Raw genomic sequence first — 13,694 nt, forward strand, 5'->3', positions numbered from 1 at the left:
TCTGTCTATAGACCGACTGGGTAGGTGACGACCAAGGAGGGAATCCACAGCCCATCTCCCCTAAAGCTAAACCAGGTAGCTCCATCGGGCATCAGACAAAATAGTTCAGTCTCAGTACATTTGAGAGAGGAGAGAGGGAGAGGCATAAATAGAGGGAGGGTGAGGGAGGAGACGACAGGAGAGATGAAAGGAAGTTCAACAATGTGGTTCAACAGTATAACAGAAAAAGATCAACAATTAAACATTACATCACATAGGGCCAGATGTAGGTCGCCAAATACCGGTCGGTAACGGACGATTTCGGCCGTTACCGACCGGTAATTGGTTTTTGAGATGTAGGGGCCATTATTTTACATAATCGGTAAATTTACCGATTCTGTAAAATACCGAATCGGTAATTTTACCCATTCGGTAAATCCCAGATGTAGGTAGCACTGTTTACAGTGCTACAGGCCTTCAGAATTCGGTATTTTATCACCCAATACAATTGGGTGGTAAAATACCGAATTCAGGTATACATGCACATCTGTACATGTACACCTGTGCCATGTGACACACAGACGTGCCCTTAGGGCATGTATGTGTGCCACATGGCACACAAGCCTGGAATTGGGATGCTACAGGGTGTCAAAGTGACACCCCGTTCACCCTTGCAGCATTCGGTATTTACCGATTCGGTAAATACCGAATCGGTATTTCCCATTGATTCCTATGGGCTTCAAGGCCCATAGGAATCAATAGGAAATACCTGTGAGAAGTTGGCCCGATATGCAGCGTTCGCTATTCCAGCGACCACTATGTATCGTTCCAAACGACCCTTATGGTGATTGGTTGTAAGTCAACCTTAGACCAGCTATCCTAGTAGCGTGGATACGAGCAGTCTTCGGGCTAAACTCTAGAGGGCGTGTTAAGCCAGCTGTAATACCATCACATACCCCTTGAACACCAAGTGAAAGGACACCACACAAGTGTTATGAAAATAAACAGTATATTTATTAGAATCACAACAGCCCTGTACTCTTTATGAGGACAGGGTACTAAGCACAGAACCAAAAAGCTTTTAGAAAATACTTCAAGTGCACAATTAAAACAAGTGCCCGAGGGCACGGCAAGTTTAGTGGTCTCGGGCGACCCGATAAGGCAAGTCGGAAGCGAGGGACTCGGGACCCTAAAGTAAGGAGGCTATGCAGGCACCGAAATGCCGAAGTTACCTAGCCACGAGGGCTGCGGCTGCACAAGTCTTACAGGCGTCGGGGGTCTTCGCTGACGAGCCAGGAGCCGGAAGAAAAGGAGTTGCTGGCCGGCGACCAGTGATGAATAGTTCGTAGAGATCCAAGCCTGGATCAGTGATCGTTGATACCTGAAAGCAGAGGGGACCAAGTTCGTACTACTAGCCAGTAGTCAGAGGGTACCAGGAAAGCACCGGATGGCCGTCACCTCGACTAGGTGAGTGGGCGACGCTAGGCTCTGCAGTCTCACGGACCAGGAGGCGTTGTCGGCGACCAGGATGGAGGTGCGAGCTGTCCCACGAAGGTTGGTGCTGTCGGCGTCGCTGGGCCCAGGATTGGGGCAACAAGCCTTGGCAGATTTCAGGGCCACGTGGTGGGCCTAAAATGGCGTCTTGAGTGGACCAAGCGGGTCCGGGGTGCTCCTCTCGAAAAAGGGAGCAAGGGCCGATCTGGAGCAACCAGACCAGCTGCGTTGGTTGTCGGATGTCGTCAAAGAAGGGCACAAGCCAGCGGCTAGTGACCAGGCAACGTGCTGAGCAGCGAGCAGAAGGGCCCCACGCAGATCGTGGAGATGCTGGGAGACTGCACTTCGGTGCTGGAGCTACTCAGGGTCGGGGCTTCTCGGACCCCAGAGCACTCACCAGAGAATTGCTTCGATGGTCGTGCTGATTAAGAAAGCGTGCAGGTTTTGATGATGGCCGGTCCCTCGAGGTCTCGTCGCACCCACAGATCTCAGCTGAGCTGACGACGTGGGTAGAGGTCAGAGGTGCCAGGGAAGCCGGTTCTCGTCGAGCTGGGCCGTCGGATCCTTGAGGAAGGACTTGCAGCAAACCGCAGAGTTCTTAGATGGTGCCTGCGGATGCAGGGTGACTACTCCTTAGCCACAAGGGAGAAATCTTGAGAAGAGTCTCGAAGTCCTTTCGTAGAAAGTATTCTTGATTCAAAGATGATCTAATTTGGAAGGGTCCCCGCTCCGGCCTTTATCCTAAAGAAAGGGGTGGGTACATGACTAGGTCCTGCCCTAAGGGTGGGACCAGGAAGGGGGGTAGTTACACCCCTCTCCCCCTGCTGGACTTTCCCCAGGTCAGGGGCTGCGCGCCCCTGGAACTGGTTCTAGCCGGCAGATGCGGAGTGAGCATCGGGGTGCCACTCCGCAGTCACCTTCTCGCAAAGCCCTACCTACCCAGAATACACAAACCCTGTCTGGGACGGTGCGAACACCGCCCTTGACAGGAAACCCTTTGTCCAAGCTCTCCTCGCTGGAAGGACTCCCAGCAGCGGGAGGTCAGACTCGTGTCTGTGGTGGCAGCATCCATTTTGTGGAGCTGAGGCTTCAGTTAACTTTAACCGGGGTTCACAGTTACGTACATGTCGTGTCCCTCTAGAAGGGCGGAATGCTAACCTCGTCGCCAGAATTGGTGAGGGGGCAGCATCCCGATTCGTATGACACCTTACTCGACATGTCTTGATAACGCGATACCGAAGTTACCGATATGATACGCGTTATCATGGAACAGCCATTGGGTCTTGGTTCTGCAAGCTGCAACCGGGCTCGGCTCGTGCCAGAGCCCAATTCACACGGTTCCACGCACTCTGCCTTCAGGATTGTCAAGGCCTGCCATAGGAGTGACTGAGAGGAACTCGGGTGTCCATTTTAAGGTTAGGTATAGGGATACTACACCTACAGCAACGGGCGAGTACGCCACGTGGCCCCAGCTGTCGTGCAGCCAGTTGTGTCAGATTTAGATGGCCATCCAGGGGTGGCATAATACATGCTTCAGCCCCTGGTAGGCCCTCGGTACACCGATGCCCTGAGTTACAGGGTCTGACAGGGTGGCCCAGTTCCAATTGGGTAATGCACCTAAGGTACACATATCAATTTAGCGAGAGAACAGCTAGGCTGTGGGTCTGATTGGCAGGCCCACAGCCCGAGAAAGTCGTAAACCAGTGAAACAAAAGCAAAAAGTCCGGGTGATCATAGGATTGCAGACCCTACTCTCCTACATGACCCCCCCCAAACGTTGGGACAATAAGCTAACCTTGACCAGGTGAGTCTTCTTGTTTTAAGTGGAAATACCTGGAGAGCCCATCTGCATTGCCATGATCAGTGCCAGGTCTATGCTCCACTGTGAAGTCCATCCCCTGTAGGGAAATGGACCACCTAAGCAGTTTGGGGTTTTCACCCTTCATCTGATTTAGCCATAGGAGGGGCTTATGGTCGGTCTGAATCTTGAAATGAGTGCCAAACAAGTATGGCCTCAGTTTCTTCAGGGCCCACACCACAGCGAAGGTCTCCCTCTCTATAGCTGACCAATTTTTCTCTCTGGGGGTCAGCCGTCTGCTTATAAAAGCAATGGGCTGGTCATTACCATCAAAATTCAGTTGAGATAGAACAGCTCCCACACCCAACTCAGAAGCATCTGTTTGGACAATGAATGGTTTGGAGTAGTCTGGACTCTTGAGGATAGGTGCCGTGCACATGGCCTGTTTTAGGTCATCGAATGCTTTTTGACAGCTCGCTGTCCACTGAACCTTTTTTGGCATTTTCTTACTCGTCAGTTCATTTAGCGGAGTCACAATCGATCCGTAATTCCTGACGAACTTCCGGTAGTAACCAGTCAGGCCCAAGAAAGCTCGAACCTGAGTCTGGGTGGTTGGAGGAGCCCAGTCCCTGATTGACTGCATCTTGCTCTCCAGTGGTTGAACTTGGCCTCCACTGACGAGGTGGCCCAAGTATACAACCTGTGTCTGCCCTATCTGGCACTTGGTAGCCTTGATAGTGAGACCTGCTGCTTGCAGAGCCTCTAACACTTTCCGCAGGTGGACCAGGTGATCCTCCCAGGTGGAGCTAAAGACAGCAATATCGTCAAGATACGCCGCACAGAAGTCATCCAGCCCGGTGAGAACGTGATTCACCAACTGTTGGAAGGTGGCAGGTGCGTTTTTCAAACCAAAGGGCATCACCACGAACTGATAATGCCCACCAGGGGTAGAAAATGCGGTCTTAGGCTTGGCGTCCTCAGCTAACCTGATTTGCCAATACCCAGCTGTCAGGTCAAACGTACTTAAGTAGTTGGCCGAAGCCAATCTATCGATAAGCTCGTCTGCCCTTGGTATTGGGTGGGCGTCAGTCTTAGTGACTGCATTGAGACCCCTGTAGTCTACGCAGAACCTCATCTCTTTCTTACCGCCCGGGGTGTGAGGTTTCGGCACTAGAACTACGGGACTAGCCCAAGGGCTATCAGAGGGTTCAATGACTCCCAGCTCCAACATTTTCTGCACTTCACTCTTGATGCAGTCTCTAACGTGATCAGGCTGCCGGTAGATTTTACTCTTGACGGGCAAGCTGTCACCAGTGTCAACCTCATGGGTGCACCAATTGGTCTGACTGGGTGTTAGAGAGAACATATGTCGGAAGGATTGAAGAACCTGTTTACAATCCTCCTGTTGATGTTCGGAGAGGCTGCCACAAAAGACAACACCATCTACCGACCCATCGTCAGGATTCTGAGTGAGCAGGTCGGGGAGAGGGTCACTCTCCTCCTCCTGTCCCTCATCTATGGCCATGAGCAAACTCATGTCCTTCCTGTCGACATATGCCTTGAGCTTGTTGACATGGAGCACCCTGTGGGGGCTCCGGGGAGTTCCCAGGTCTACCAGGTAGGTGACCTCTCCCTTTTTCTCCAGGATGGTGTAGGGCCCGGACCATTTGTCCTTGAGTGCTGCTGGGGCCACTGGCTCCAACACCCACACCTTCTGTCCGGGCTGGTAAACAGTCAAGACAGCCTTTTGGTCATGCCAAGCTTTTTGGAGTTCTTGGCTGGCCTTAAGGTTTTCGGATGCCTTCTCCATGTATTCAGCCATCCGCGAGCGGAGACCAAGCACATAGTCCACTATGTTGGTTGCAGGCTTTTTGAGAGGTCTCTCCCATCCTTCCTTCACCAAACACAGGGGTCCTCTTACAGGATGCCCGTACAAAAGTTCAAAAGGGCTGTAGCCAACCCCCTTCTGTGGGACTTCTCTGTAAGCGAATAAAAGGCAGGGGATCAGGACGTCCCATCTACGCCGAAGCTTTTCAGGTAGTCCATGAATCATCCCTTTTAGGGTCCTGTTGAATCTCTCAACAAGCCCATTGCATTGTGGATGATAGGGTGTAGTGAACTTGTAGTTGACACCACATTCCTTCCACATAGCAGTTAAGTAGCTCGACAAAGTTTGCACCTCTGTCGGAGACGACCTCCTTAGGGAAGCCCACTCTGGAGAATACTCCAACTAGGGCTCTTGCCACAACAGGCGCTGTAGTGGTCCTAAGGGGAATAGCTTCAGGATACCTGGTGGCATGATCCACTATCACCAGTATAAACTTGTGCCCTGATGCTGTTGGTGGTTCCATGGGACCGACAATGTCAATCACCACCCGTTCAAAGGGCACCCCCACCACAGGCATTGGTATAAGGAGGGCCTTTGTCGTGCCACCTGACTTACCACTGGCTTGGCAAGTGACACAGGAGCGGCAAAACTCCTTGGTATCTTCGTTCATGTGAGGCCAGTGAAAGTGCGAGACAAGCCTGTCCCACGTCTTCGTCTGGCCTAAGTGTTCTGCTAAGGGAATCTCGTGTGCCAAGGTAAGGAGGAAACCACGCTGAGACAAGGGGACGACCAGCCTCCTGGTCATGCCAGGCTTGGGGTCTCTTGCCTCAGTGTACAGGAGTCCATCTTCCCAGTATACCTTGTGGGTACCTGTGGCGTTCCCAGCAGCCTCAGCAGCAGCCTGCTGTCTGAGGGGTTCAAGAGAAGGGCAGTCTAACTGGTCCTTCCCCAGGTCCTCTCGTGTGGGTCCCCCTGAGCCCAGAAACTCAACTTGATCAAGTTCGAGTTCTTTAGGTTCAGTTTCCCGCAATTCCTGGAGGTCAGCCTCCTCTGAGACCTGATCCTCGACCTGGGGCAAGGGGGAAGGCGAAGCCTTAACCCGACTGCTCTTCTTCTTGGGTGGTGTCTGGTCCGTTGTTCCAGGATCCAGCACCGGTTCAGTGGGGCATCGTCTGACCTGTGACCTGGTCACAGCAAACACGTGTGCTGGCAAGCCTAACATCTCCATGTGAGTCCGTTGCTCCACTTCTGACCATTGTGATGACTCCAAATCATTGCCCAACAAACAATCCACTGGGAGGTCTGAACTAACAACAACCTTTTTCTGGCCATTTACCCCTCCCCAGGAGAAAGCAACAATCGCCATACTATGACTGGTAGTGACGTTGCTGGCATTGGTCACCAGGAAATCCGTACCTGGCATGATCTGTCCAGGGTCCACAAAGTTAGGCGTCACCATGGTGACGCTGGCACAAGTGTCCCTATAGGCCTGAGCCATTCTTCCATTTATTAAAGGCGTCTGTTGGTATTTGCCCAAAGTATTGGGACTGGCATCAGGGGATATATCCACATCCCCTGTACAGACAAGGACAGCCTGAGTGATTCTTCTTTTTCTGGGAAGCCTGACCACCCCCCCCCCCCCCCTCTTTGGGTTGTTGAGGACCTGTCGAAGACTTCTGGTCAGTTTGTTCCCCTTTCGAATCTTTACCCTTCTGGTCTGCTTTCTTCTGACCACCCTGGTTCTGGCCCTGTTTTTGCTTAACACTTGTTCTGACCCATCTGTCTGCCTTCTTTCCCAATTCTTGAGGAGAGGTCAGATCCGAGTCGACAAGGTGCTGATGCAACAACTGGTTCTGACAATTGTTTAAAATCTGTTCTCGCATGATCAAATTATACAATCCTGTGTAATCAGTAACCTTACTGCCCAGCAACCAGCCCTCCAAAGCCTTAGTGGCACAATCAACGAAATCAGACCAGTCCTGAGACTGAGTTTTCTGGGTATCCCTGAACAGCAACCTGTACTGCTCAGTGGTTAGGCCGAACCCATCAATCAGTGTGTTCTTCAGGATCTGGTAATTGTTAGCGTCCTCGACTCTAGTAGTGAGGAGCTTATCTCTACCTTTACCGTCAAAGGAGAGCCACAAGATAGCTGCCCACTGACTCTGGGGGATGCACTGTACAGTGCAGGCCCGCTCCAAAGCAGTAATCCATTTGTGGATGTCGTACCCTTGCTTAAAGGGGGGCACTATCTTATTCAGGTGCTTAGTGTCTAAACTCCTGGGTTCCCGTGGGGGAATGCTGCCACCAGTGGGAATTGTCCCACTCAACTCTTGCTCTCGAGCAAAGGCGAGTCTCTCTTTGGCTAGGGCAAGTTCTTCCCTCTCGATCCGCAGATTGACTTCCCTCTCCTTTGCTTCGTACATTCTCCTCTGAGGCGATGTCATCCCTCTTCGAGCAGAACCTCGAGAGCCATTGGTTCGAGCGGATCTGTTAGAGCCTCTCGACAGAGACCTAACTCGTCCGTTCCCAATGTTAAGCTGGCCCGAGAGAGGGCCCAGGGGTCCCCTAGTACCAATCTCGTGCCGGCTTAAGTTGTCCTGGGTTAGCTGACTAACTCTGACTGGACCTTGGTCTGCCTCGTCCCCAGATGTCTCTGGTTCCTCGTCCTCCTCTTCGCCCTCGGCGGAGAGATGGATAAGGTCAGGGTCACCTCGGGTTCCCTCGAGGGGAGGCATCTCCATTTCTGGATGAGAAGGGTCGGTGTTACCCGCCCTCCTTGCATCATAAGTCTCCAAGAGACCAATCAGAAACGGAATGGTAGGGTTTGCACCCTGTTTTAACTTCCGAGATGTACAGATCTGTCGCATCTCTTGGAAGCTAAGTGCAGCATATCTGGAGGTGACCTGTGGAAGGTCGACTGACACAAGGGGAGACTCAGAGTTTCCTCCTTTGTCTGACATGCTGCTTCTAGTGTGGTGTAAGTGATGCACCTACCTACACTATGGGTTTACCTACTGATCCCTTGCGTTGTAGCCAAGGTGTGCTAAGCCTTGAGGAGCTACAACAGCTGGTTCAGTAGAACTCAGAGTATTCTAAGCTAAGTTATATGTACCTGGAGTACTTATGTGATCTTTCACAAGATATTCTTAGGATACGCGTGGTAAAACAACAGCAAGCTCAAATCCCAACCGCTGCTCACCAATGTGAGAAGTTGGCCCGATATGCAGCGTTCGCTATTCTAGCGACCACTATGTATCGTTCCAAACGACCCTTATGGTGATTGGTTGTAAGTCAACCGTAGACCAGCTATCCTAGTAGCGTGGATACGAGCAGTCTTCGGGCTAAACTCTAGAGGGCGTGTTAAGCCAGCTGTAATACCATCACATACCCCTTGAACACCAAGTGAAAGGACACTACACAAGTGTTATGAAAATAAACAGTATATTTATTAGAATCACAACAGCCCTGTACTCTTTATGAGGACAGGGTACTAAGCACAGAACCAAAAAGCTTTTAGAAAATACTTCAAGTGCACAATTAAAACAAGTGCCCGAGGGCACGGAAAGTTTAGTGGTCTCGGGCGGACCCGATAAGGCAAGTCGGAAGCGAGGGACTCGGGACCCTAGAGTAAGGAGGCTATGCAGGCACCGAAATGCTGAAGTTACCTAGCCACGAGGGCTGCGGCTGCACAAGTCTTACAGGCGTCGGGGGTCTTCGCTGACGAGCCAGGAGCCGGAAGAAAAGGAGTTGCTGGCCGGCGACCAGTGATGAATAGTTTGTAGAGATCCAAGCCTGGATCAGTGATCGTTGATACCTGAAAGCAGAGGGGAACAAGTTCGTACTACTAGCCAGTAGTCAGAGGGTACCAGGAAGGCACCGGATGGCCGTCACCTCGACTAGGTGAGTGGGCGACGCTAGGCTCTGCAGTCTCACGGACCAGGAGGCGTTGTCGGCGACCAGGATGGAGGTGCGAGCTGTCCCACGAAGGTTGGTGCGGTCGGCGTCGCTGGGCCCAGGATTGGGGCAACAAGCCTTGGCAGATTTCAGGGCCACGTGGTGGGCCTAAAATGGCGTCTTGAGTGGACCAGGAGGGTCCGGGGTGCTCCTCTCGAAAAAGGGAGCAAGGGCTGATCTGGAGCAACCAGACCAGCTGCGTTGGTTGTCGGATGTCGTCAAAGAAGGGCACAAGCCAGCGGCTAGTGACCAGACAACGTGCTGAGCAGCGAGCAGAAGGGCCCCACGCAGATCGTGGAGATGCTGGGAGACTGCACTTCGGTGCTGGAGCTACTCAGGGTCGGGGCTTCTCGGACCCCAGAGCACTCACCAGAGAATTGCTTCGATGGTCGTGCTGATTAAGAAAGCGTGCAGGTTTTGATGATGGCCGGTCCCTCGAGGTCTCTTCGCACCCACAGATCTCAGCTGAGCTGACGACGTGGGTAGAGGTCAGAGGTGCCAGGGAAGCTGGTTCTCGTCGAGCTGGGCCGTCGGATCCTTGAGGAAGGACTTGCAGCAAACCGCAGAGTTCTTAGATGGTGCCTGCGGATGCAGGGTGACTACTCCTTAGCCACAAGGGAGAAATCTTGAGAAGAGTCTCGAAGTCCTTTCGTAGAAAGTATTCTTGATTCAAAGATGATCTAATATGGAAGGGTCCCCGCTCCGGCCTTTATCCTAAAGAAAGGGGTGGGTACATGACTAGGTCCTGCCCTAAGGGTGGGACCAGGAAGGGGGGTAGTTACACCCCTCTCCCCCTGCTGGACTTTCCCCAGGTCAGGGGCTGCGCGCCCCTGGAACTGGTTCTAGCCGGCAGATGCGGAGTGAGCACCAGGGTGCCACTCCGCAGTCACCTTCTCGCAAAGCCCTACCTACCCAGAATACACAAACCCTGTCTGGGACGGTGCGAACACCGCCCTTGACAGGAAACCCTTTGTCCAAGCTCTCCTCGCTGGAAGGACTCCCAGCAGCGGGAGGTCAGACTCGTGTCTGTGGTGGCAGCATCCATTTTGTGGAGCTGAGGCTTCAGTTAACTTTAACCGGGGTTCACAGTTACGTACATGTCATGTCCCTCTAGAAGGGTGGAATGATAACCCCGTCACCAGCATTGGTGAGGGGGCAGCATCCCGATTCGTATGACACCTTACTCGACATGTCTTGATAACGCGATACCGAAGTTACCGATATGATACGCGTTATCATGGAACAGCCATTGGGTCTTGGTTCCGCAAGCTGCAACCGGGCTCGGCTCGTGCCAGAGCCCAATTCACACGGTTCCACGCACTCTGCCTTCAGGATTGTCAAGGCCTGCCATAGGAGTGACTGAGAGGAACTCGGGTGTCCATTTTAAGGTTAGGTATAGGGATACTACACCTACAGCAACGGGCGAGTACGCCACGTGGACCCAGCTGTCGTGCAGCCAGTTGTGTCAGATTTAGATGGCCATCCAGGGGTGGCATAATACATGCTTCAGCCCCTGGTAGGCCCTGGGTACACCGATGCCCTGAGTTACAGGGTCTGACAGGGTGGCCCAGTTCCAATTGGGTAATGCACCTAAGGTACACATATCAATTTAGCGAGAGAACAGCTAGGCTGTGGGTCTGATTGGCAGGCCCACAGCCCGAGAAAGTCGTAAACCAGTGAAACAAAAGCAAAAAGTCCGGGTGATCATAGGATTGCAGACCCTACTCTCCTACAATACCGATTCGGTATTTACCGAATCAGTAAATACCGAATCATACCGATTCGGTAATTCTAAAATAAGAATTACCTACATCTGCCCCCTTCCTATTTACCTACTCTTAAATACCGAATCGGTATGATTCGGTATTTAAGAGTAGGTAAATAGGAATTACCTACATCTGGCCCATAATCAGCAATACATTAGGAGAGGAGAGAAAGGAGAGAGAAAAGTAGTGGGGTGTAGGGGAGGTGAGAAAGTGAGGATAAGGGAGGAGATGACCATAGAGACGAAAGGAAGTCTGTCTAAATACTGACTGGGTAGGTGATGGCCAAGGAGGGAATCCACGGCCCATCTCCCCTTTAGCTAAACCAGGTAGCTCCATCGGGCATCAGACAAAATAGTTCAGTCTCAGTACATTTGAGAGAGGAGAGAGGGAGAGACATAAATAGAGGGAGGGTTAGGAAGGAGACGTCAGGAGAGACGAAAGGAAGTTCAACAATGTGGCTCAACAGTATAACAGAAAAAGATCAACAATTACACATTCCAACACATAATCAGCAATATATTAGGAGAGGAGAGAAAGGAGAGAGAAAAGTAGTGGGGGGTAGGGGAGGGGAGAAAGTGAGGATAAGGGAGGAGATGACCATAGAGACGAAAGGAAGTCTGTCTAAAGACAGACTGGGTAGGTGATGGCCAAGGGGGGAAAAGACGGCCCATCTCCCCAATAGCTAAACCAGGTAGCTCCATTGGGCACTAGACAAAATAGTTCGGTCTCAAGTGGCGAGGGAAGAGGTTCACAGAAAAACAGGGTGGGGACAAAGGGCAAGGGCAGATTGGGGCAGAGGACAGAAGCTGGAAGGGGTGGGAGGGGAGAGGGGGAAGATAAGGTCAGGAGAGACACTGGAGCTATTCCCCGAAGTCAGGCTGGGTAGGTGATAGTCAAAGGAGGGAGTCCAAAGTCAATCTCCCCTATAGCTCGTGAGGTAGCTCCACCGGGAATAATACAAAAGTAGCTAGGTCTCAACTGTCTAGGGAAGTAAGCAGGGAAAAGGACCAGGTGGGTGGGCGTAAGCTAGGGCTATAAGTACAAAGTGCGTGTGTACGCACCGCTTGCACGGATTCAAAACACACAAATAAAAGGCATTGTTATTTACAATGCCAAGAGTTCAAACTCTCGCAAATGTGAGACCTATTGCATTGCAAATGCTTGTCCCTCTCTTGTTCTGTGTCAAAGTCTGACTAATGCTGAGCCCCAAAAATAAGTGCTGGTGGGATCAACCTGCAACCACCAGCTCAAATTAAGCACTGTGAGATACTCATAAGAATATGACCGCAGTACTAAATAACAAGTTGGATTATTTGAACCAACTTGCAGTCTCAAAGTGTAACCTAGCCACTGACCAGATAGCATTCCATTCCAAAATGGCCAAAAGAGTTAACGCAGCAGTTCTTAACTTGTGGGTCCAAAACTGCTTAGAAAGTGAAACAATATTAACAGATGAATAAAGTGTATATAAAAAAGAAGCAAGATGGAAACTTTTGCAAATTGTGCCATAAATGTGTTGGAATTTAAAACTGGAGGATAAAAATTAAGTTGATGTCAGATTGATTTGTGGGAGTCGTGCAAATGCATCAAAAGACATACAGTAAGGACAATGAGTGGCCTTAGTTGAATTCAGAAAAGCCTCAACCTTCCCATTAGAATGAACATTTTTGTTTTTTCAATCAGTTTGTATACTGAATGATGTATCTCCTTATTTTTGTATGTGTGCATTTGGTTGATGAATTCTTGTTTCTCTATTTACGCTTAAGCCGCAGTGGTGGTAGTCAGTTTCAATAATGATTCAGGTAGGGGTCAGGGGGGTGTTCCACCTATTCCAGTAATGATTTAATGGGGGTCAACAGAAGTCAAAAGATTAAGAACCACTGGGTTATAGCATTCTGAGTGCCGGTCCTTCTTCCATGTCTGTGCAAACACATCCTCATGCTGATCAGCCACAGAACAAGCCTCTTCATCTTCATGCAGGTGCTGTGCATGTATGTGAGGAACAGAAGATGCAATGGGAGTTTGATCAAATCTGGGCCTCTATGCAATTGCTTAAAAGGTGAACATTTTCATTATCATTTCGACATGGCAGGTGCATGTTCGAGAGTACATATGCGCAAGTACTACTCTGTTTTCTGTTTCTATTGCAATGATTGGATTATTGTGAAGTGTCTTTGTCAAACACTACACTGAGTCTATTTGCAGATTGACAACAATAGTAGAAGTAGGGAATACTATCTGTGTTCAATGAGAAGAAGGGGCAGGCCAATCCCCTGCTCTGCTTCCCTTTCTAATAGGCCACATGCTAGATAAAGACAATCCTTCAAAGACACTCTAGGATGCACTGAGTAGTATTTAAAACATCTGTTATGAGCGGTCTAGTAAGTGACAGCCCAAGAGATGGATGAATCTCCTGCAAGGCCTATTACCAGGAGCTGTAAGAGCCCCGCAGAGGCCACTCCAGATAAACGTACAAAGTACAGTTTCAGGACAGTCGCTTGCACCACACGTGTAATGGACTCTCCTCTGTAGCAAAGTCGCAGAGTGGGGTTTGTAGGTTTATTAATTCACTCATATGTACAATGTTAACAAGTAAGCCAACATTAACACTCGTTTTGGACAAGTTGCTTTACTATCGGCTTGTATCTATAGATCCCTCAGTCCAAGCATGCAGCGAATGTTCTTGGATACGAATCTAAAACAGGCTGAAAGTGCCAAAGAAGGAGGCACTTAGTTACCGTTTATTTTTCTATTTTAATAATAGAACACCCATCCATGTACCAACCGGTCCAACTTTGCATGGACTCTGCCTTTGAACCATCAATTCAACGATGTAAACATTCTCAATTCGTCCATGCACCCTCAAACATGCACC

At 50.5% G+C, this 13,694-nt stretch overlaps 1 protein-coding gene across 5 annotated transcripts in view; it reads right to left on the reverse strand.

Moving 5' to 3' along the window:
* The window catches only part of MEAK7 (MTOR associated protein MEAK7), a 211,450-nt gene that overhangs the window by 136,007 nt on the left and 61,749 nt on the right, over positions 1-13,694 (reverse strand). The gene's annotated exons all lie outside the window — the stretch shown is intronic.

Source organism: Lissotriton vulgaris, chromosome 12 (assembly GCF_964263255.1).
Source record: "Lissotriton vulgaris chromosome 12, aLisVul1.2, whole genome shotgun sequence".
Taxonomy (NCBI): Eukaryota; Metazoa; Chordata; class Amphibia; order Caudata; family Salamandridae; genus Lissotriton; species Lissotriton vulgaris.